The sequence below is a fragment of the Macaca mulatta genome, chromosome 17 (assembly GCF_049350105.2).
Source record: "Macaca mulatta isolate MMU2019108-1 chromosome 17, T2T-MMU8v2.0, whole genome shotgun sequence".
Lineage (NCBI taxonomy): Eukaryota > Metazoa > Chordata > Mammalia > Primates > Cercopithecidae > Macaca > Macaca mulatta.
This window is the reverse complement of record NC_133422.1, coordinates 86123247-86147420: the sequence shown is the minus strand read 5'-3', so window position 1 is coordinate 86147420 and position 24174 is coordinate 86123247. Positions and strand designations below refer to the sequence as shown.

Genomic DNA, 24174 nt, shown 5'->3' with positions numbered 1-24174 from the left:
TCCGCATATGTCAGCTTCGTGAGGGCAGAAAGCTTAAACAGGTTTGTTTACTGCTCCATCCTCAGCACATGGACTAACAAGTGTCATGTAACAGGCACTCCATGTTGAATGCATGAATATGAAGTTGGGATCATCTGCTCTCATTTAGATATCCTGATTTTGATCACTGATGGCTCTGTCAGAAGAGAGACAGGAAAGATCCAGTTTTAGCATTATTTTAGACACACACAAACAATTCCCACATTTCCTCTGCCTAATATAGTAAATACAATTACCCCACTTATAACCGAAAATGTGCTTACACTTCCCCAGAGGATAGCAACACAAAATCAAATCCAGTTACTCTGTAAGATGGTATGCCCAGGATCTCTAGAGAGGCACATTTTTCTTATTCTGATGAGTATGTGACTTGTCATGTGTGGCAAAGGTTGACTAAATTGTAAGTTTAATCACCCTGTGTTCTGGTTATCTATTGTTGAGTCACAGGCTACTCCAAAACTGGTGGCTTAAATCAATGACATTTATTCTGTTCATAAATTTGCAATTTGGGCAGGACTTGGTGGGGACATGTTATCTCTGCTCCTGCTGGAGTTAGCTGAAACAGCTTGAAAGCTGATGGCTGGCATCATCTGAAGACTCAGTTATTAACATTTTGTTGATGCTGACTCACAGTAGGACCTCTGCTGCGGTCATGACCAAAATCCTAGCACACAGGTTCTTCATATGGATACTTAGCTTCCTCAGAGCATGGTGGCTTGGTTCCAAGGGTAAGCACCTTAAGAGAATCAAGGAGAAGCCACATCTCTTTTATCTCAAAAGTCACACAGTGTCACTTTTTTCATGGCCACTGACCTACCTAGATTCAAAGAGAAAATATAGACCTGTACACCTACTGATGGACAAGTGTCAACATTGCACCATAATAAGAGCACAAAGGATGGGATATAGATTATTGTGATCACCTTTGGAAAACACACTCTTCTACATTCCAAAATACCAAACATGCAGTGATGAAGACAGGCAAAATTAACCAGTATTTGAAAAAAGTGAAAGTAAGACAATAATGGTTTCACACCTTATACCACCACCCTGTGGCCAGGAACAGCAAGGCCCATATTTCTGATCATTGTTTCTCAGCCTGCCAACCTTGGGCCACCAGTTGTACTTCCGCAAACTCCTCGCCACCCTCCACCCCACTACAGCCTTGTTTGAGAGGAGTTTAGGGAATAAATCTCCATCTTTAACAGCTCTCTTTTTGTTGGTGGTGGTTCTGAAGCTCTGAGAATGGACTTAAGACACAAGTGAAAGAAATTAATCAATACAGTATTACCTAAAATCTGAATTGCTGTTCCATTAGTTTTCTCTTAGTTCCACCAATTAAAATGCTGGTCCACGGCCTGTTTGTCCTCAGAAATGCGTGTTGCCTTTTTGCTCTTCTAAATTTGGTGGGCTCTTCCTCAGGTTCCTATGCCATCTACCTTTTGTTGGAAGCAAGGAGTGAGGGTACTCCTCCCTCTGCCTTGGGTAGAATCTCTGACCAGTAGCTGCATTTCCTTCATGACCCTATCACCTGGGTTTCAGGAACACTCCATTCTCCCTTTCTTCCTCCATTGTAGGGAAATGGCGCCCTACCCCCTGATGTTGCTAATATCTGGGTTGACATACCATCCCATCTGACTTCTCTCAACTATTCCACCACCTAAACTAAGTCCATGGTTAAATGCCCTCTGTTTCAAAACCTTAAAGTTACTCTAGTGTTATTTAAGTATTCAAGTATTATTTTAGCTATTCTATCTCTGTTACAGTTTTTGTGTATTTGTAGCTGAATCTACAAATTTTTACAAATCAAATTAAGTCTATGTCATGTCCTCAGGCCTTTTAAAATGTGGCTTCTCCCATTTAAAGTAAGCTGAGAATGTATTAATTTATTCACTTTCAGACAAGACAGGTATTTACTGAACACATTACAAACTATACACATTTAATAAATAATTCAGTTCTCACAACTCAGTGAAGTTGGGAAATCACCCTGCTCTTATAGTGAAAAACAACTGAGACTCAGATAAGTTAATAAAATAGATTATCCAGAGGTTTTTTTTTATTATTATTATTCTCATTGCAATACACTATGTCACTGCATTTCTTATTTTCACTCATTGGTCTTTATCCTGGTTTGAAATTAGCCATTGGAATTTGGTAATAAATTTTTGGGTGTTTAGTGAGCTCCTCCAAAGTCGTTATTAATGGTCTTGATAAGTATTTTTTTCATTGATGCTTTGATAAATCAAAGCTTTTGACTCAGAGTTTGTTACTATAAGAATCCAATTGGTGTTAAGGTAAGGAAGGGGAGATAAGGCATTTCAGGATAGGTGGACACAAGCAAATCACCAATAATTATTTCAATTTTTCGCTGTTTGCATACTAATCTCAAAAAATTAATTTGTAGAAAGAACATCTACAAATAAATAAATATTAGCATTGAAATAAACCTGTTACTTGCTTACACAGCAGGTCTGTCATTAGGAAGAAAATACACTGAATTCATAATATCCTCATTATTATAACTATATTGTCAGCTACTCTCATGTCACAAAAATGTTTCTTCATAAAGTGATGGTTTTGTTGAAGCTACATATGCATTGAGCTAGATGAACAGCATCAAAGTTTATTTGGTATCACCTTGAAACATGTTTGCAGGCTCAGAAACACACATCTTTTATGTATATGTGTATTCCATCACACTCTTACATGTAGACTAATTTTGTGACAATTTGAGTTTTTCTGAGTTTCTTTTGGGGAAAAATATAGAAAAATAAAAGTTTGAATGTGAAGACAGAACCAAAGAAATGTAAACAACTGAAAGTGAAAATAACAGGTCTCTATCATAGGCAGGACTCTAAGATGTCCCCCAGTATTCCCTATCGCAGGTGTACTCACACTACATAATCCTCAGAACTTTAAATTGGATCTTTTATGCCTGTGATTAGGTTAGGTTAAATGATACCGTTAACACTGAGATGGAGAGATCCTCTTGAAGGGGGAGACCTCATCAAACGAACCCTTTAAAGCACAGAGTTTTCTCTGGCTGCTCATAGAAGGGGAAGTTGAAGAGATTCAAAGGGGAAGTTGGAGAGATTCAAAGAGCATTTTAGTTGCTGAGATGGAAGGCCCTTCTTGGTAAGGAAGAGAGAGTAGTCTCTAGGAGCTTAAAGTTGGTCCCAGCTGATAGCCAGCAGGGAAACAGGGATTTTGATCCCACAACTGCAAAGAGCTAAATTATCCCAGTGACAACAACGAATTAGGGAAAGAACCCTCAACTCCACGTGAAAATGTAGCTGGCTGACACCCTGATGTTAACCTGAGCAGAATCCAGCCTTGATTTGCCTGCACTTCTGACCCACAGAACTGAACTAAATGGATGTTGTTACATGTTGCTCAATATGCAGTCATCCATTACCTAGCAGTAGAAAATGAATACACCTCCAAAGGTGGTCAAACAGATCCCTTTCCGCGCACTGGGAAAGCATGGGTTGACAAAACATAGAGGAGCTTTTGGGCACAGACTTGTCCAACAGAAGTCATGCTGTACACTGAACAACTCCCGTGGGTTCACGAAGTATTCAGATTTATGGAGCACTGAGGTTTTATCATTCAGCTTTAGTACTTTAAAAGCATGTATAGTGTCCAAACTCATCAGGCACATTGGATCTGGGCAAAACTCCAAGAATTGTATGAGTTTGAAGCTCAGTTCCTCTCAGCATTTCGGTCCATAATCATGTTTGTAAGCAGATGGTAATCCAAGACATTGTATGATAGAAAAACTCTATCCTCAATATTTTCTCTCTAAATCCAATCAATTCCCTAAGATGTGTAATAGTCAAGGAAAATGGTAAACTATATTTTGTAGAATAAGCTGGCATTCTTATTTTTGTACTTATTGACCAGTAAATGGATTTGAATTTTTGAGAATTCTTGTCTGCAAACTGGCAATTTACAAATACCTGAAAAGCACAAACATAATCACAAAAACATAAAAAAAGTGTTAAAGACCATGCTGATAATTATTTTCTTACAAAGATAATTGTAAAGGATATTGTTAAATTGTTTTGGGCAAATACGACATTCCTGAGAAGTTGGGCATAAAAAAGTATTTTTAATAACGTTAATTGCTACTGAACATATTAAATTTTAGAGATGGAGTTTATTGGCAGCTTTTACCATTTGCCTTTATCTCTTTAATTATTATGTGATTTGAGTATTTATTTAGGGAGTGAAGGTAACCTTATTAATAACATCATACTTCTGTAATACAGTATGTGTTGTATTGGTTTGCTCTAGAGTGTTAGTATCTGAAAATGATGAAAAAGAGACATAGCTATTACATACTTACTCTTAGCACTGCCTGATGGACTGAGTAGGGCATGAACATACTTTTGCTGCAATGAGACTAAGTACAGATTTTAAATTTATTGATGTCTTGAATACTAGATTTTATATACTGCAATGCCATCTCAATCATGAATCAAAATGTGGTATGTGGACCATGTGAGATGATTTTATAGATAGCACACCTAAGAACATTTTTACTTAAGTAGGTATTTCTTTGAATGTGTATTAACGTGTCTGTCCTTTCTATTTAAAGAAAATGGTACGTGTTGAGTAAAGTATTTATGTGAAGTAAAGCCATGACACTATTTTCTAAAATATCAAATATATTTAAGTAAAAATGAAATGAAATATAATAAAATGATGATTATTTTAGGTGTTAGGGGGTACGGCAAAAATTGTCAAAGTAGTTTAAACATTTAAAATATGCTTTCTTTCCAGTTTTTTCCCTCAATTTGATTCCCAATTCTAGTATTAATTATAACCCTTTACTTTTCTAAAATATGTTTACAAAAAGCATTAATGTCAGCAATTAAATATATTTATTTTAGAATTTAAAGGTATTTACTTTTAGTTGTTCAAATACTTTTTCTAAATGATACATAAACTACTTTCTGCTATATAAAGGTTCTAAATCCAAATTTCTCCACATCTTGTGATATGTGTTTTAAAATACAATTAAGATAATCTGTTTTCAACCTTTGCTTCATAGTTTTGAAATATATTTTTTTAATTTAGTCGATAAAATAGTTGATCAACAATTAAACACTTTTATAATCACTGCTTTTGTATGCATATTTTAGAATTTTAGTATATACATGTTTATATTAAAAATGGTTTTAGCATATTTATATAAAGGATTTTTATATGTGTTATACAGTTAGTTGTTAGTGGTTATAACTAAAACTAGTATCTGCCAGTTTGTTCAGTATTTGTGATATAACAGAAAATACTGATGTTTTGTAAATTGTCCATGGTCAGTATAAAACAGAACTAAGTCACAGTGCTTTTTAAGATGAACAAAAATACTATTTCATTATGAAATATTTTGCACACCTCCAAATTATATTAGAATTTTCCCATTCTACCCTTAGGGCCTCTATATTATCTGAATCCTCCCCAGATCATCAGCAATGAAAATGGATAATGTTTTATCCTGTACTCTGCTCATTTAGTGTTAGTTACTACTGCTCTTGCCTCTGTCTATATCTTACTGTGTGATTGACACCAAAAGCAATCTTAGGATGGAGAAGCAGAGTCTTCTTATTTAGGCGCACCCTGGAATGCATTATAATTACATACTCAAGGGAACTTGTGCTGAACACAATTTTACATTTACATTATGGGCTCTGCCTACAGGCAATGACAGTCACGAGTAATGAGATGAAGCCAAAGATTTCTGCAAACTCTTCTCTCTGGAAAAAAAAAAAAAGGGAGGAGTAGGCTCAAGGGAAAGAAATCCTGCTGTAAAAGTTGCATGTCAGAAATAAAATATTTAATTTGAAAGAAATATGAGAAAGAAGACTGTTTTAGTTAGGGAACAGGTTAAGCTGATATAACAAAAAGGCCAAGAATATAATAGCTAGAAGGAAAAAAAAAAAGAATTTTATTCTCTCACATATCAGTCCAGAGGAAGGCAGGGGATTCAGGGCAAGCAGGAGACTCTGCTTCCCAAGGGTACAGTAAGGAACCCAGGTTTTCTATGTAGGGCTCTTTGAACCCCTCAAGAGCTTCCTCTTGACTACATATTAAAAACTGGCTCACCAGCACTGTGTCTATCCAAAACTAAGGAAAGGAGAAAAAAGAGAGCAGGGAGCAAGACTGGGGTGTTGCATGTATCAGTTCCCCTTACATTCCATTGTCAAGAACCCAGCCTTACATATCTACACAGAAAACTTGGAAACTATAGTGTCTTGCAGGGCAAGCACTCAGCAAGAACTTGAGGAGCTTTATTATTAAAGGAAAACAGAGAAAGTATATTAAAGAAAGACTAGAACTCTCTGCCTTTGGCCTCGAGCCCCCAAGGATCCCCATGCACCATCTTCCCATACAGAGAACACAGCAGGTTCTCTCCTAAAAATGCAATTAAAGCTTGTCCAGTTATTGTTCCCCATTCAAAATCTGAGATCTTTATTTCTCTCCACCTGATCTAAAACTGGCTCTTCAAAAATTAGTAATTTATTATATAATATACGAGTTACTTACAATCCCATATATCTCAATGCAACATGGTGAAGTAGGATAAAGAAATTGAATAAACACTCCATTCTGGAAGAAAGACTAGGAAACACAGTAATCACTATGACATTGTTTGGCAGGAATTCAAAAGGCTTCCTTCCGAATTCCTTGGTTAGGCTCTGGTTCTGATCTCTGGAAGGAACTACTTTGTCTACCTCACCCCACCCCCATGGCCACTGGGTTTACCCCTTGTGAGTCATTCTTGTCCATTATCCATTTTCTACTGTGGTGTCACCTTATATCAGTCTGGGTCTAATCAGAAGAGAAACCACAGAGTAATTTGAACAAGGAAAGTTTAATATAAATTACTAACTATAACAGGGATTTGTAATCATGAGGATTTGTCTAATAAGAATAAAAGATAACTAAATAATAGGAATTGTTCATATAATGAGCAGTCACCATCCTTAGGGCTGAGATAGAACTCCAAGAAGCCCCCCAGGGACTGAAATGTAGACCTCAGGGGAGAGACCACAGCTCACTGAATGTCAGAGAAGCCACTGCAGGGTTGACTCAGTGAAATTTACCAGAAATCCACCCTCTAGGATGCTAAAAATAGCTCTTCATGAGGTGGTGTCTTGCTATAGGAACATCACTAGGAACCTGCCTGAGGAATCTGCTGCCTCTTGGTACAGCTGATTGCCATACTCCGTAGGAACCAAGCAATGGAGAAGCCACACATGCTACAAGAGCCTGTCAGTTGAGCACACCAAAGCCGGAAAGAAAACCTTTCCTTCTGTAATCTCTTTCCAGCACCTTGTATTGACAGAGTTTAACACTGTACCAACTGGCAGGAGAAAAATATTTAAAGGGTAACCTCCATTTCTGCACTGCAGGCCATAAAAGATGAATTTATTAGAGTCGATAGGCATAAGATGGTAACTGGCACACATCTGAAGTGAATGGTTGGGAGTTACCCTGTTGGTGACCGCATGGCTTTTGTAGCATGCTTTCTGCTGGTACAGTTTCCAGTTGGAGATCGCTGGGTCAGTCACGTTTGTGATTTCCTTGGCAAATAAATTAGGAGCCAAATTTAGTAGGCTCCTAGTCTCCTTGTTTCCAGTCATGTCCATGTTAAAGAGGCTTCAAAGATTTCCTTGGCAAACAAATAGGAGCCAAATTTAGTAGGCTCCTAGTCTCCTTGTTTCCAGTCATGTCCATGTTAAAGAGGCTTCAAAGATCAGATCTTGTTACAGTTCTTAAGCTTTCGGACTCTATTTTCTGGTTGTTATGTTCAGTATACCCAGCTCTCCCTTAATTTAGAGTGGCTACCTAGAGGCCATCTCAAAAAAGAAGACTTAGGTGGGAATGCAATGCCCTCAGTCTATTGTTGTGGGGCTGGCTCCCACTTTCTGGCTGAGAACATATACAGGAGGCTCTTGCCTGAGGGACAATGTCATCTCCTGTGGTTTGGAGCTACAGAAGTTGGCTTTGCCAAACCTGAAAGCCCCCTAATGCTGTCAAATTAAAAAATTAGGAATTTATACTATATACCCTCCATTTTAACTATATTCCCTTTCACTTCTGCTTGCAAAGTGACTAATTCTCATCTGACAATCATTGTCAAACCTGCCACATCTGTTTCTTTACTAACTACTTTCCAATCAATCAGTCATTACCTCATATTGTAAGTTTATGTTATAGCAGCACCTGATTTCAGGTAATAATGTCTGCATTAGTTTGCTATACACTGTCATAAATAACAGCAATTCAAACAATAAGTGCGCATTTCTCTCACATAATAGTCTAGATGTAGGCAGGCTGCCTCCAGGAGGTGTACTGGTCACCTTTAATATACCAAGACTAGCCGACCACTTAGGAGACAAGCTGACTGCCTTGACTCAGACTTTAACTCTTAAGGGAGCAACAATATGTCCTTAAGCAGACACCTTCCTTAGATACGAGTCTGCTGTCTCTGCCCACAGTTTTACCATCTCAAGTCGTACAGAACATCAGATTCAGCATCATACCTCATATATCACTCAAACCAAGAGACTCAACTTTACAGCAAAGAAGTTGGGGCCACTGATACATTGTCCAATGGTCTTAAATACTACACCTCACTGAGAAATCTAATAATGATGGTAATAATAATAATAAACATAATAACCTGTTTAAGGCCCAGATAAGTTCCAGCTCAAGGGGACAACACTTGATGGGTTGGGATACTCCAACATGAAGCATGTGTGCTAAATCAATGGCCAATATATGGTGCTGTAACTCTGAAACTAGAATACACGTTGCTCAGAACATGAGGTGAAAATAGGATTTCACCAAGAAATCCTCAGAACGTGAGGTGAAAGCAAGATTTTATCAAAGGGTGAAAGTAGGACTGACCTCTCGAACCATTATTCCTTGTGATCTATTTGCAGAATTTGTGCTTTTTGACTCTGAAACTTTATGTCAGCCTTATTTGACGTCCTGGTCTGGAAGCAGGGTGGGATGAGAAATGCTTCTATCAGGACACAAGGGTTACACTGAACTTGATGCTGCAATTACCACCTGGTAACTCTGGCCCCTTAATACTGGGAACAAATTGGCCAAAAAAGAAAGTTATTGTAATGCTGAATGTAATTCTGATCACCACGAGCTGGTGTACAACGAGGTGAGTGAAGAGAATATATTGAGTGCAGGGGCTTCACAAGGCTGTTACTTTGTGCCTTTATGCCCACTGACCAGGACAAATGGGCAATCATAGCAACTGTAGGCCAAGTAGGATATGGCAAGTAAGGGGTCTCTCAGGGTTGAGGGCCTGGATGATTCCATCAAGCAAGCAACCAAGATCAGCTGAGATGCTAGCTGAGCGATAGGGAGATCTAGAGATTTTAAAAACATGGCAGAGGAAGGAAATGTTGAATATCAATGACAGAGGTAGGAATAGCTGCAGTAATAGGAACATAATATTTTCCAGTAACCTTCTTAATACTAAGTGCTTGCCAAGATTGCGGCCAGCCTCAACTTGAAGGGAACTCTGCGAATGAATGCAGGATATGAGCAGATCTGAGTGGTGGAAGCAGAAAGCGCGCTGTTAAACACTATTGTACACCATTTTAAATCTCCATGATCACACCTCTTATTCCAGCCCCTTCTTAGGCAACGTGTTCTAGCCAAACTGACCATGGTTTACAGTGCACCCAGATAATGTCTCACCTTGGATTTGTGCTGTATCTCTCTCTCTCTGCTCAAGGAAACTCGATAGATACAAATGTATGTGTGCAATCCAAAGTGTGGGGTAGTTAACACTGGGGAACCATTTTCACCAGTAGGGGGATGAGAACCAAAGGAAAAAATGATATCCCCTTTTCAGTCCTAGGTATAAGGATTGTCAGAAGGTTTCATTGGATGGAACACCAGACAACTATAGCAGTGACTATAACTTGGTAACTCTTCCTATTTCACATTCCCTCTCCCTTATTCCTGCTTCTGTGATAAGTTCTAAACTACTTGCATATAGGTATTTGACTCAGATTTGATTATCAAGGCAAACTTATTTAAGGTAGGAGGATCTGTTCCAAAAGGTCATCTAGGAATCAAGGTTCCTTTCACCCTGTTGTTCTCCCAACCTCCCAAGTTCCACTCTGCTCCTCTGCATAAAGCCAAGTTCCTAGCACCAGGTCCGTATTTCACCTCAAAAAATAGTGAAAAAGAAATTGAGGAAGACAAGCACATTACTTCAAATAAAGTGACCTGGAAGTTGCACACTTTTTTTGAGAGAGAGGGTCTTGCTCTGTCACCCATGCTGGAGTGCAGTGGCATGAACAGGGCTCACTCCAGGTTCAACTTCCCCAGGCTCAAGCAATCCTCCCACCTCAGCCTCCCAAGCAGTGGGGACCACAGGCACGTATCACCACACTCAGCTATTTTTTGTAGAGATGGGGTCTTGCCATTTTGCCCATGCTGGTCTCAAACTCGTGAGCTCAAGCCAATCCTCCCACATCGGTCTCCCAAAGTGCTGGGATTACAGGTATGAGCCACTGCACACATTTCTAATCACTTTTTAAAAATTCTCTTTAGCAATAAGTCACATAGCCACTCTACTGCAAAGGAACCTGTAGTCTAGCTGGATAGCCCTGTGCCCAGGTAAACCTCTGTTGATCCTGTTCCTAAACGAAGAATGGGAGAAATGGATATCGACAGCAGTCTCTGCCACAAAAACATATAGAAAATGCAGTAGTATACATTGAAGAATTTTTAAAACTTGTTCCCTCTACCACCAAGTAATAATCGCTAGGTATCTGGTCATATAAATATGCTTCAACATTTTTTCTGACACTAATTCTGCCATTTTCAACCAACACACTCTATATTTGCCATCTGTTTCATTTTCCTTGTATTATCCACACCTGTTTTGCCTGTTCACTTAAGAGAACTTTGTCATTTTTATTACTTATTATGATTGTTTTATGTATTAAGACTAATAATGCTACTTCTCATGTTTACTTCACATTTTGGTGTATTTTAATTTGGTTCTGCTATTTTTAATTATTTGGGGGCTCAGTATACAATGATGGCTGTTTAAGGTCTATTCATTTTGTCCCATTGATTTATCTTGATTAATGCCAGGGCATTCCATTTTATTAGTGTAACTTCAGAAAACATTCAATAGCTAGTCTTTATGTTATTTAACATCTACTCATCTTCTCACCTGTTTGTTCTTCCAGAAGGATACTAGAATTATTTTTCTCCAAGACCAAAAGTAAATTCCAGACTTATTATAGCAGTGTTAGCAGAGTAACATAGTATGGGAAGGGTGACATAGTAGTTTTCTCACACACAAAACCTGCCTAGAGTGCATAAACTCTATTTATGCACCTTTTTTGAATTTTATTAAAAGTTTATGAAAAAGTGAAGTATAAATTTTTACCTTTCACTCTGCATATGTCAAGATTTTCTTCTAGGTGCTTTATACTTAATAATATCTTGCAGTCTTTGTATTGAGCAAATTGTATTTGTTAGTATCAAGAAAAACAATGGTTTTTACATTTTATTTTTGTGTTAAATTACCTCACTGCAGTCTCTATTAGTATTAATTTTTCTAATAATTCTTTGGGTTTTCAAAGACAGTATTTTTGGATGTTAGCAATAGTTATGCCAATTATTTCTGCATTCTATTTAATTGAGTTTCTTAACACTACCAAAGCAGAGCTAAATCATGGTGGGGACAGCAGCTATTTAAGTATACTATTATCTTTGTTATTTGTATTATTTGTATGTAGTTCTTTTGCATCTGTCATGAGATTACCATTATGTTTTTGCTTATTTCTCAGATTTTGATGCTACTTTAAGGAAATGCATTAGGAAGTTTTTACTTTTTCCTAAGAGTTTATAATATCATTTGAATTGGCTCATACTTCAGAAATTTAAAATAAATACCCCAGATTCTCTAGGCCTAATGTCTTCCATAGAATTATTTAATTACATCTTAAAATATTTTTTGGTAACTCGCTTAACAGTTTCCATGTTTTCTGAATCATTTTGGTAATATAATTTCTCCAGAAATCAGTGATTATATAAAGATGACTGTATGTTTTTTAGCATTATTTTTTTTAAACTACAGGTTTAAAATCAAATACCAAAAAATAAAGTACAGAAGAAAAAATGACTGAAAATTTCACTACAGATTAACACTGCAACAAACCTTTTTGCATGTATTTCTCCCAGTCTTTCTGGTGTGAGTATTTTATGTAATTCTCTCCCTAGTTTTCATAAAAATTATACTCATTTTAAACTATTTTTTCTGATTGTAGCAGGAATGTGATTATTCTATAACTTTGGGAAAGGTATAAACTCAAAATATTAAAACTCCAAATTTTTCTGTTCAGTGATAACTAACGTTAATATTTTTTGCTATTTCCTTGAATTTTGTTAGCATAGTTATCGAAATGTGTAAGCTGGATTGAAAGGCAATATAGCAGTTAAGAGAACTGGTGCTAGAGCCAAACTACCTAGATTTAAATCCTGGTTCCCCTGTTTTATCAGCTTTGTGAACTTGGTCCGCTCTCTCTCTCTCTCTGTTTCCTTATCTGTAAAATGGCAATAATTATCAAAGCAATTACCTCAGACTGGAGTTACGGTTTCTGCCCAATAAAATTGCCTCCATGTTGCCTAATGCAGTTCTGCAGCAGGGCAGATTTGTCTATTACTACTTTGTTTCTACTAAGAAACTAAACCAGTAGGGACAGCAGTGATTCAGAGGAGGCAGCAGCATAATTGGCTGGGTTTTTCTTAGCAGTATCCATTATTACTGTCAATAGGGATCAAACCACCGTCTCCTCTTGCTGTATTGTGAACTCAGAATTTAGGGTTCTTGTTGGCAACAAACACTGTTTCTTAATCCCATCTAACTACCACCTCCTCTTCTAATCCACACACTACTAAGTGATTCTGGACCAAGCACTCCCAGTGCCTTCTGTCTCTAATCTCTTGTACACATAGTTACAATGAATTTCAGCCCACATATTCAGGGCAGGGGTAACGGCTTTTTTTTTTTTTTCTATGCTGGTCTTTGGACATCAGGCCATGAATGTCACTCTATGTTGTCTCTTGTTCAAACTGGAGACCTTCTCAAGCATGACTTTCAGGCATACAGAGATCTTTATTATGCAATCATTTAAATGTGCTGTATTGTTTATGCACATGTTTTTCATTTTCCAGTGAGGGATATAGTTGAAATCCAGAAGTCAAGTAAATTCCTTGTTTTTCTTCCTTTTATGAGACTAAGAGCTGAAAAAAATGGAAGAAAGGACATGAGGTTAAGGGAGATATCTGGGGAAAATCTTCAGGTAATATTTAAAAGTACATTGCTACATATACATCCTTACTCTGGTCTTTGGGCATAGGTTCATGAGATTAAAAAATATTTGAAAGACCTTTATTTAATGCTCAAACTAACATGGCTTCAAGATAAGTACCTTGTCAAGATAAGTACCTTACAAATTCCTTTGAATTTGAGGTGACTAGGAAATAAGAGACACTGTTATGAAAATAGACCAATAAATAGGCAGTTAAGTTTAGGGGGCAGTAACTTAATAAATCTGCCAGAAAATAACTTGGCCTTTCGCAACTGTTTCAAATTGTGCTATTATTTAAAATAATTACTTTTGCCCCTGAGTTTTCCCCCATATGAATGTAAAACATCCAATTGAAACTCAAAATGTATTCTGACTACCTAGATAGGTCTACAAATTCTTAAAGTAAGAATAGATAGGGTTAATAATTACTAAATTCTTAACCGTGTACATATCATTGATGAGAGATACAAATATGGTGGGGAGGGGAGAAAATGGAAGCAAGCAAACATGCATTATTGCAATTCCAACAATTCCTCAAAAAAAAAAACAAAACAAAAAAACAAAAAAAAACCCCCAAATCTACTAAAGATCTATGAAGAGTGAAGCTGTGATGTCATTAAACACCTAAAATATTATTCGTTTTATTCCCTATGATCATGTATAGTGATCAAATTTGCTAGATAATTGCTTAACTCCACTTCAGTTTACCTTTGTAAACAAGGTCATTGAGTCAACATAAAAGACTCAAACAGTTTCAAAAGTGGAACATTTTGAAAGCATTTTGTTTGCTAATACAAATATACCTTATGGTTAACTATTTAGTAGAAATTGATTTCCTCAAACTTGGTCCAATTATTTGATGAGTCTAAGACAGAACAGCGTCAGTAGCACTTAGGCTGTTACAACATGGTTAATGTGTAAAAACCAATCATTAATCTCGTAATTTCTTCAGCATCTTTGTAGCATGTGCTCTGTGCTTAGCATTGTTATTTTTTTAAAAGTGGGCAAAGGTCATGGCTAACTCATTCTCAACAATAAGCATTATATAACATGCCCACTTAATTGCTGCAACGTAACCTCATTGAATTACCAAACTTTAACACTTTACTGGTAGTCTTTTTCATTTTAAAGCTCATCGCTACTTCCATAGCCTAGATCCTATCATTATCCAGAATTGGGTATGTGTAAGAAACCTATAATTTAAAACTGAATTACATGACTGTTAAATGGATTGCTGTCCCTAATTTTTTTATAAACCAAATCAATACAAAGTAATAACCCTATACAAAATATGAAAATTACTTTTAGATGGCATCCCTTTGGAGACAGACCTATGATTAAAATATTAGACTTTAAATATCAGCAGGATTGCATGTCTTTAAAGTGAATAAAATGTGCTTAGGGTCTTTGATATTCTAATATTCCATCATCATTTTAAGAAGGCACAGTACTTTATAGCAGTGAGATGTCTCAACTCCTATATAAACAAGAAAACCAAGAATTTATTCTGATAGTAATATCAACCAGGACTGAATGGTTTCACTTGGTACTAAACTGTACATTCCATTTTTGGGTGGAAAAAATATTAAATATTAGATCCCTCATACTAAGGATCAACATACTGTGACAAAAATTCTTTTAAAGCAACCTAATTATTGTATTTGTGTATGCTAAACTAGATGGAGTAACGAGACTCTTCTAATTACCTACATGTCATAATGTGTATCAAGCACACACAGTACTGCAGCAGTTATTTCGCCCTCTGAACTCACTTTCTGAGTACTGGTTACCACTTCATTTTATGAATTCTCATTTTGCAGACATGAGACTCATCTGAAAATCACCTGCAATCTTCTTGAGCACACACATGCTTTGTTACAGGGTCATGCCTGTCTATTTTCATAGACATTCATCAGTTCACTCTGAAGCTTACTTCCCAAAGAGTGATCTGGTGAAGAACATAAAAGCCAAAAAGTGAAGATTGCAGTCCCGAGGTACGACTGATTTCTAATTTCCTAACTTATAAAGAAAACAAACAAAACCAAACCTAATTTGAGATCTGTTCTGAACTCTTTTATCATACTATGACCCACTAATAAAGTTCCCAGAGCTGACCAGAACCACTATCCCACCCCAGCCAGCCATTCATTGCCACTGTTACATATGGATTTGCAAATAACCCTTTCTTTTCTTTATATCCACTGCCTCATTCCCTGCTTTACACACACTATTGTCTTTATACTCTCCACCAAAGTAAGCATAATCTTCAGCCTCTACCTCTAAACAAAATTTGGCATCAGGAGACTGAGAAATTTAAGAATGGCATGGAAATATCTACTGCAGCACATCAAAGAATAGGTGAATTTTAACATGATGTTTAGGATAAATCTCCAATTCATTCAACAGCAATCTATTGAATGCCTACTTTGCAGTCATTTTGGGGAATACAAGTAAGATTTGTTCCTTGTTCAAGGAGCAGAGGTATAATAGAAGCTCTTACTGCTGGGCCAGAGTATCAAGGGCCAGGACTTCCCATTGACCATGGGCAAACCACCAGTTGTCTACATTTCCAATGACTAAAAATAACCAGGGCTTGCATGTTATAAAATTTAAGTAAAACTGACTTGAAATACAAACTACTTAAAATTTTTCTGTGCTTAATTTTAATTAAAAATGTTCTTATTTCTGTCTCCTCCTTTTTGTCTTTTGCTTTGTGGGCTGTTTTCCTAGCCTTTTTCCTGGTGATTTCAAAGTATAGTCTTTTATTCTGCTAGTGGTCACTTTGAAATACCATTTTTGTACTCTAACTAAGTAGAGGATAAATTGCTTATTTTTACCTGTATTTAAAAGCTCATTTTCCAGTTCTGGCTAATTTTGAAGTTTTAGACCCTGATGGTCTCTTTACATTGTGTCATTTCTAAAAGCAATTCTTTAATGTTTATTCATATTGGTTAACAAAATTTCACTTATTTTGTCATTCTGAAGGTTGACTGATAAGGACCTACATTTTCTAGAATGTTTGCAAGAAGGATATTATAAGCTCTTCTCGTCTGAGAAAATGTTTTCTTTAAAACCTTTATAAACTGGCACTTAAATACCGTAGGAAAACATTCAGACAGTTCGAGTATGTTCTATTTTTTCTCATTGGATTAAGTATTTTCCTTAACTCATTCATTTCACTTATGCTGTCTGAAAACAACTCTAAGTAGTTATGTATGCCTGGCACTATAACCATGTCCAAAACCAACACAATTCCTTAAGACAGGCAGAATGACCTCCAACAGTATCCAAGTCCTAATCCTAGAACCTGCAAATGTGAAACGTTACAAGCAAAGGGGAATTAAGACTGCCAATCAGCTTACCTTAAAATAAATTACTTCTAAATATTTGGGTGGGCTCAATATTAATCACAAGGGTCCTTAAAAGTGGAAGAGGGAGATAAGAGAGGTCTGTGTGATGCAGACGCCACCTGCTGCTGCTAGATTTGAAGATGGAGTAAGAGACCGTGAACCAAAGAGGAATAGTCTTCAGAAGCTGGAAAAGACCAAAAAAACCTTGCCTCCCCTAAAGACTCCAGGGACTAATACAGCCCTGCTAACACCTTAATTGTAACCTAGTGGGACCTGTGTCAACACTCCTGACCTACAGAACTTTAAGTTTTTAAGCCATTAAAAGTTCGTGGCCTTTGGGAGCCCGAGATGGGCAGATCACAAGGTCAGGAGTTTGAGACCAGCCTGGCCAACATGGTGAAACACTCTCTCTACTAAAAATACCAAAATTAGCCTTGCGTGGTGGCACATGCCTGTAATCCCAGCTACTGGGGAGGATGAGGCAGAATCGCTTGAACCCAGGAGGCAGAGGTTGCAGTGAGATGAGATTGCGTCACTGAACTCCAGCCTGGGTGACAGAGCAAGACTCCGTCTCAAACAAAAAAAAAATTGTATTTGTTGAAAGCAGTAACGTTAACGAATTCAAAATAACAAAATATCCAAATACATAAAAGTACAAATTGTAGTTAAGTAATTTGAATAAAACATGGCAGATTAACTGAATAGGGGAGAGCAGTCAGAAAAGGCTTTGAGGAAGTAATGTTTTAGCCGCGATCTAGAAGCAGCAGCTGCATCGGCCCTGCCAAGTGCAGTTGGACGATGTTTGCCGCTCAGACTTGTGCTCAAGCTATCAACTTTATGAAAATACTCTTGCTTCCCCTCTACCCTCACTAAAATCTGTGCCCCCAAATGTTAATATTGTACTCTCATCTTTCAGTGATCCATGCCACCAACCTGCCTAGGTATCCTGCGTGCTTCAGGGAGGGAAGACTTTCAGTGGTACTGTCAACAGACATGGTACACAAGGCTCAAGCCTGAATGTGACTTTGTCCCTCAGACCAAGTTCAGGTGGGCAGAGTGGAGAACAAAATTCACTTTGAAGGTTGAAGAAAGGTTTATTTTCCAGCTGGATGTGAATGTGATAGCTATGACAGCTACCTTTTTGACCAAGATGGGAAAGCCTACCCAAGCTTACAATTTTGGGGGAAAGACACACACTTAACTTGCCTAAGCTGTTAATGGAGGAAACTGGTACTTGAACCCAGAATTCTCCATCCTAAACATTACATTACACTGTTAAGACTTCTTAATAGTTATTTAAGCTTCTCAACCAATTAGCCAAGTACTACATGACTCAAAACGAATAGAATTCAAGTTTTAGTTTACATTTGTTTCCTAAAATTAATCTGAGGTGCCTTTCTCAACTTCCCTTTACCATCATCCATCTTCTCATGTCACATACAAACATGAAGTAACTGGCATAAACATCTTTTCTAACTTTGAAATTTAGATGCAGTCTTAAGAGTATGAGAAAGTACCATTTTGACAATTATTTTGAGGGTAAGACTAGAAAACTGTGGACTGTAACTTTTCAACACAGAATCAAGGGACTTTTAGATGAAAGCCTTAGACGAGAATCTAAATGCTGAAGACAACCAATGTCTAAAGACATGGCTTGTACCTTGTGCACCTTACTTGTTCAGAATGATGGTGGCCACTGTTGACAAGAGCCAACCAAGGAAATCCAGGTATAGCACAAAGACAACTACACACCTGGCCTGTTAGGTGCTGTTACCAAAACAAAGTATCACTGGAGAAGAAAAGGAGAAGTTACTGAAATTGGAGAGAAAGGAAAAGCCTGTGAATTTAGAAATAAATGTGGGGTTGGAACACATATTTTTTCAGCCAGCTGTAAAACTGAGTAATGACTGCATGAAACAAAGTTTACTGAGTCTCTTACCTGCATATAAATTCTAAGGTGTTTTGTTCTTCTTCTGCTTTCTTATAGCTCATCATTTCCAATAATTCAGGGTAGCAGATAATATTCTTATGCACAGCAAAATCAACAGGTATTTCTCAAAGTACTTGTCTGCGCAGCATCCTACCCCACAAAGATTCTAGTCTAATGCAGCTAGATTAAGGTTCCAGGTCTTTATGTCTTAATAATTTTAAGACAACTGGTTAAGAATCTTTTCATAATCACTTTAGAATTCCTATCACCACCTTACAGGAGCCCAATTTTCATCTACTCTTGGAACATTCACTAGTCTCATCGTTACCCCAACCTGCTGAATAGTGTGGTATTCAATCTGGATCAGTACATCTCAACAAGTGCAGAATTGATGTTGTCAAAGTTTTTTTTCAATGTTTTTCAGTCTACATAAGTTGAAGTCAACATTAAATGTACTAAAAACTTCACAGTACATGTGCTTTTATAAACAAATGTATGACAATTAGTACATGCTCACCTCTACTGAACGTACTCACAAATCTAGGTCTTAAGAGAAAAGTAAACATGCAGTTATTAAGGATGTATATTCAACCTGAGATCTAATTACTAAACACTTAGGAATATACTAACATTTCATTTTGGGGAACTTACTACCAAACTCAAGTCTTTGTTATTTACCTTTATAGCCTGTTAAATACTTGTCCCATCAGTGACCAATGCATTTATGTTGGCATTTACTTAAGTCAGCCCTATGTATCTGTGGTTGCTGCATCCAACCACAAACAGATTGAAAATAGGAAAAAAAATTTCACAAAGTCCCCAAAAGCCAGACCTGAATTTGCCACACACAAATACTATACTGAATCTACATGAATATTGTCTAGGGTATTTTATCAGGTTATTATACAAGCAATATATAGACAGCTTAAAGCACACCTTATGACGTGTATAGATTTACATGAAAATACTGCACCATTTTATATAAGGGACTTGAGCATCTGAAGAATTTGGTATGCACTGAGAGTCCTACCAATCCCTCCATCGATACTGAGGATCAACTACGCTACAAGTCTGCATGAGCCTAGAATTCTTGTGTTACTGTCCATAGGCAGGCACAACCTCGTACCTTATTTAAAAAGTATTTACAATGATTCTTTGAATTTTTAGAGCTGCTGAGAACATACCGTTCTCATTTAATGTTTTAGAGTTAGTACAGACCGATTAACAAATATTCAACCCAGGAGCCAATAAGTATTTGACATTTATTAGAAGCAGGAGTTTAAGACTTTTCATATACTTTGGCCTCCTCTCTTAAACTTCCATATTATCAACTGGCCAAAAAACACACAAAAAACAAAAGAACTCCCATCTTAATAACATGTGTATAATATAAACAAAATGAAGATGCCTCAGACTTACCAAGATTTAAGGAAACTCAAGTGTGATCTGAGAACTTGTCAGATTCCACAAAAATACTAGGCAGAGGATAACCTTTTAAAATTGACATATTTTAATCCAGAGTCCATTTACCACCTTTCCATTCTGCTTGAAAATGAACTTCTGACCTCATATGTACACATTTCACAGGTAATGAAGGTTAAATAAGAGAATCCAGACAAACAACTTTGGTCCTTGTCTCCATTTCCCCAATTAATTATTAAGTAACAACTTTTAGACCATCTATAGCGACAAAACAAAAACGCCATCAAAACTGCGATAATAACCTTGAAGTTTTTATTTCAATATGCTCGTTCCAGACAATTTCTTAACAGCTTTAAAATGCAGTATTTTATTTATTAACATTAAATGCACTACAACTCCAACAGCCAGACCAAACTGTAAATACAGAATTAGGCACATCTCAATGTTGTGTCTGTGTTTACATTATTGGATAAAGAGAATTAAGCATTCTTCAACTTTTCTATGGGTCTTATTTATGGAATATGTGCATTTTCCTAATGACCCTTTAAAATACCACATATGGAATTTAATCTATCAAGGCAGAAAACTACATTAATTTCGACTTTAGTAAGAATGTAACTCATACAACCACTAAGCTAAAGAATAATCTGAAATCTCAAGTGGGCATGATGATCTTATTTCATCAAACATCAAAGCCTGGCTCTGTGTATATTAAGCTCTCCTTACCTTTACTGCTCAGTTGAGACTCTTAATTCTCTAAAGCTAGACAAACTATGCAGAAGTGTCAATTCAACAGTGTATCATCAAATACATGATAAACTTTAATGTGACACTGAGTTGTTCTCCAGAAGTTGCAGGTTACATTTTGTCAGGAGTCAGTGTGTCTTCAAACTACAGGAGAAAACCCAAGTCTGGCTTGTAGTTAGGTTTGCCTGTAAAATGAAGATCTCAAAAGTTTTCAGTAAAATCACCAATAGTTTGCAAGCAGCTTTAAAAAGAATTCCTAAAATGTTAAGTGCTTTCTTTCCAAATATAGGCTAAAAATAGAAAGTTGTACATGCAAACGCCAAAAAAAAAAAAAAAAAAAAAAAGTTGACCCATTTTTTTTTCCCCCTCCAAATAGTTAAGGCTATCTATTAAACCTGAAGCAACATGACCTCTTAAGTATCAAGCAACTTCAAGGTTAAAGCATTTTAAGAACAAGAGTCAAAACTGTTTTTTCTCAGGTCAGAGATGAGGCCATTATTAACTTGTTCACTCATCCAAATTTCAAAATGGCTAAATTAATAACGTGAATCTTTTTATACAATACTTACATGGCTTTTTGTTGGCATTCCTAAGAAAATCTTAATAGAACCAAGAATGTAAAATTAGACTCACATTCTAAAGCCAGAAACAAATCAAAAGCAATACCTATTAAACTCTATAAAACCACTGATCACTACCAATCCCACAACAAAACATACACATTTATTAGCTTGCTGATTAGATTTAAATCTCAGTTCAAGACCAAGTAAGTTCTGAACACAATGAATACTACAGTTTCAGTATCTAGGGAGAAAAGCCATTTAAGTCTTTGTTATTGTAACATATTTGACTACATTTTAGACTATTTAAGGAATCATGAAGCAGGCTTCCTATCACACTGTTCCATTTTTTTAAAAATTGCTAGTATATTTCCCCAAAAGCTTTAAAGTAAAATGACATAGTCTGACAAATGTAAAACAAAATACTTTCCTCACTTATAACCACAGCACACCATTTTGCAAACTACCAGAACATGTTGTATGATGATTTTTTTTTTTTTTTTTTTCTGGAGACGAAGTCTCACTCTTCCGCCCAGGCTGGAGTGCAGTGGCAGGATCTCAGCTCATGAAACCTCCGCCTCCCCGGTTCAAGTGATTCTCCTGTGTCAGCCTCCAGAGTATAGCTGGGATTACAGGCGCACGCCACTGCACCTGGCTAATTTTTTATATTTTTAGTAGAGACAGCGTTTGACCATGACGGCCAGGTTGGTCTCCAACTCCTGACCTCAGGTAATCCGCCTGCCTCAGCCTCCCAAGGTGCTAGGATTATAGGTGTGAGCCACCGTGTCCAGCCGCAACTTTTTAAGCATAGTTTTAAAGCTGTGTTTGTCACCAAAATAACCAAAAGACACAATTATTAGGTCTCCTTCAATTCAAAATGCTTAAGAACTCTGCTAATGTACAATTTGATTTCCATTTTATAAATCACTGTTCATTTCACATCCTGCAAATCTTTTCATCAACTCCAGAATGATGGAATTCTTACCTTTCTATTCAGGAATCCAAGATTAAGTTCCTTAAATTTTTTTAAGAACACGTTACAGGTAAAAACTTTTGTTAGACTTCACACAATATTTTTAAAAGCTGATTTCTAGATTTATTGGGTGGTCTAACCTAGTGTTATGGAAGTTTATTTCTTATTACTAAGATAGCCTCTTTTACTCCAAAATACAATGACATTTCTCAAACCTTATTTTTTAAACATCAAGTTTGCCTGTACTTCGGCTTGTGTCCAATTTTACCACTTGGTTCTTTTAAATTTATTATTCAGGTATTCCACATTTTTTGACACATATACACATAGGTTAGAGACAAAACACACGAAGAAAAGAGAGAAGGTAGAAATGCTGGATAAAACACTAACTGCCGCTTCTTAGTTTCCACTTCAGTGACTAAGTCAAGTAAGCCTGGAATCAACTATCACTGTTGCCAAAGTCTGGCTTATGTAGGGAGTAGGGAACATAAATGTTAACTACAGACTTAGAAATAAATGAGTATCTGAATCTCGCCCCACCGCTGCACTCTTGGCATTTAGGAAGAGTGTACACATACATTTATCTGTTACTCTATTTAGCATGAGTGTGTTTTTTCTAACTCCCATTTTTTTAAGTTGCAGATGCTAAAAGCAGTCTGAGGACCTTGGTCATTTACAGCTTATTAATCACTGACAATCAAAGAAAAACTAGTATACGAGCATTTAACAGTTACACATCAGTTACTCATGTATTGGTAAAGAAGTACTTGCTTAATAGAAACAAACTGTACCCACCCTAAATTCCATGCTTAAAAAAACCCATCTTTACACATTGCTTTAAACAGAGCAGCATTCCCTCTAAATTAAAAAACTTGAGTAATATATGCGCAACATAGATTAACTTTTAGATTAAGTAAAATATCCTGGAATAACACTAACTCCAAAGAAAGCAAAAAGGTATATTCTAACTTTACAGATGATCATCATGTATAGAGTATGTTTAAGCACATCGCAATACTTAACAGCCAAATAAATCTAACAACAAAAAATATAACCAGAATTTATACTGCCAAATCTGACACGCAAACCAAAAAGTGAAATGTTTTTGGATGAAAACAAGATGTATTTAAACAAAAAGTTACACATTTTCTTTAATATTTCATATTTCTTGAACATTTAACAGTGGAAGTCGGAATCTTCAGTAATATTTAATTTTCAAAATCTTCTGGTCACAATCCCCACCAAACTCAACAGGCCGGGACAAGTGCAATACCATACAGAAACACAGCATTGCAACCGATCCCAACCTGTGTAGAAAGGGGTTTGAGTTTCCCTTACTTTTCTACAGACTTTTCACTACCACAGTCAGTTTTGCATGGATTTGCACAGCAGAATATCACACAGCTGGATGCAAACCTGCAAAACTAACCATAGAACAGTGTTCAGTAACAGGACAGTTTGATTGGGCGACAGGCCGAAGCTGGAGTTCTACAGCTAGCAGTACTTTAAGTGCTCATAATGCAGTAGATAACTAAACACTACCTGCACTATAAGCACTTTAGTGCTACAGAAGCTGTCACATCAGATACACCAGGCAGATTCTACATCGACACAATAAAAGTACACAAAATTAGTAAAAATCATTCATTTGAAGGAAATAGCAGGCCACCATCAGTTTTGCATAGATTTGCACAACTACATTCTTCTTGTAGTGCAACTATGCAAAACTAACAGAGGACTGCAAACAAAAACTATTAAAACACCTATATACTTGCTT

At 36.7% G+C, this 24174-nt stretch overlaps 2 non-coding genes across 2 annotated transcripts; both read right to left on the bottom strand.

Annotated features, from left to right (window-relative positions):
• Nucleotides 1–23894: 23894 nt before the first annotated feature.
• On the bottom strand, nucleotides 23895–23965 carry MIR20A (microRNA mir-20a). The gene has a single exon (NR_032079.1). It is a non-coding gene; the product is annotated as a microRNA mir-20a (primary transcript).
• A 92-nt stretch (nucleotides 23966–24057) lies between these two features.
• MIR19A (microRNA mir-19a) lies at nucleotides 24058–24139 on the bottom strand. The gene has a single exon (NR_032078.1). It is a non-coding gene; the product is annotated as a microRNA mir-19a (primary transcript).
• Nucleotides 24140–24174: the final 35 nt, after the last annotated feature.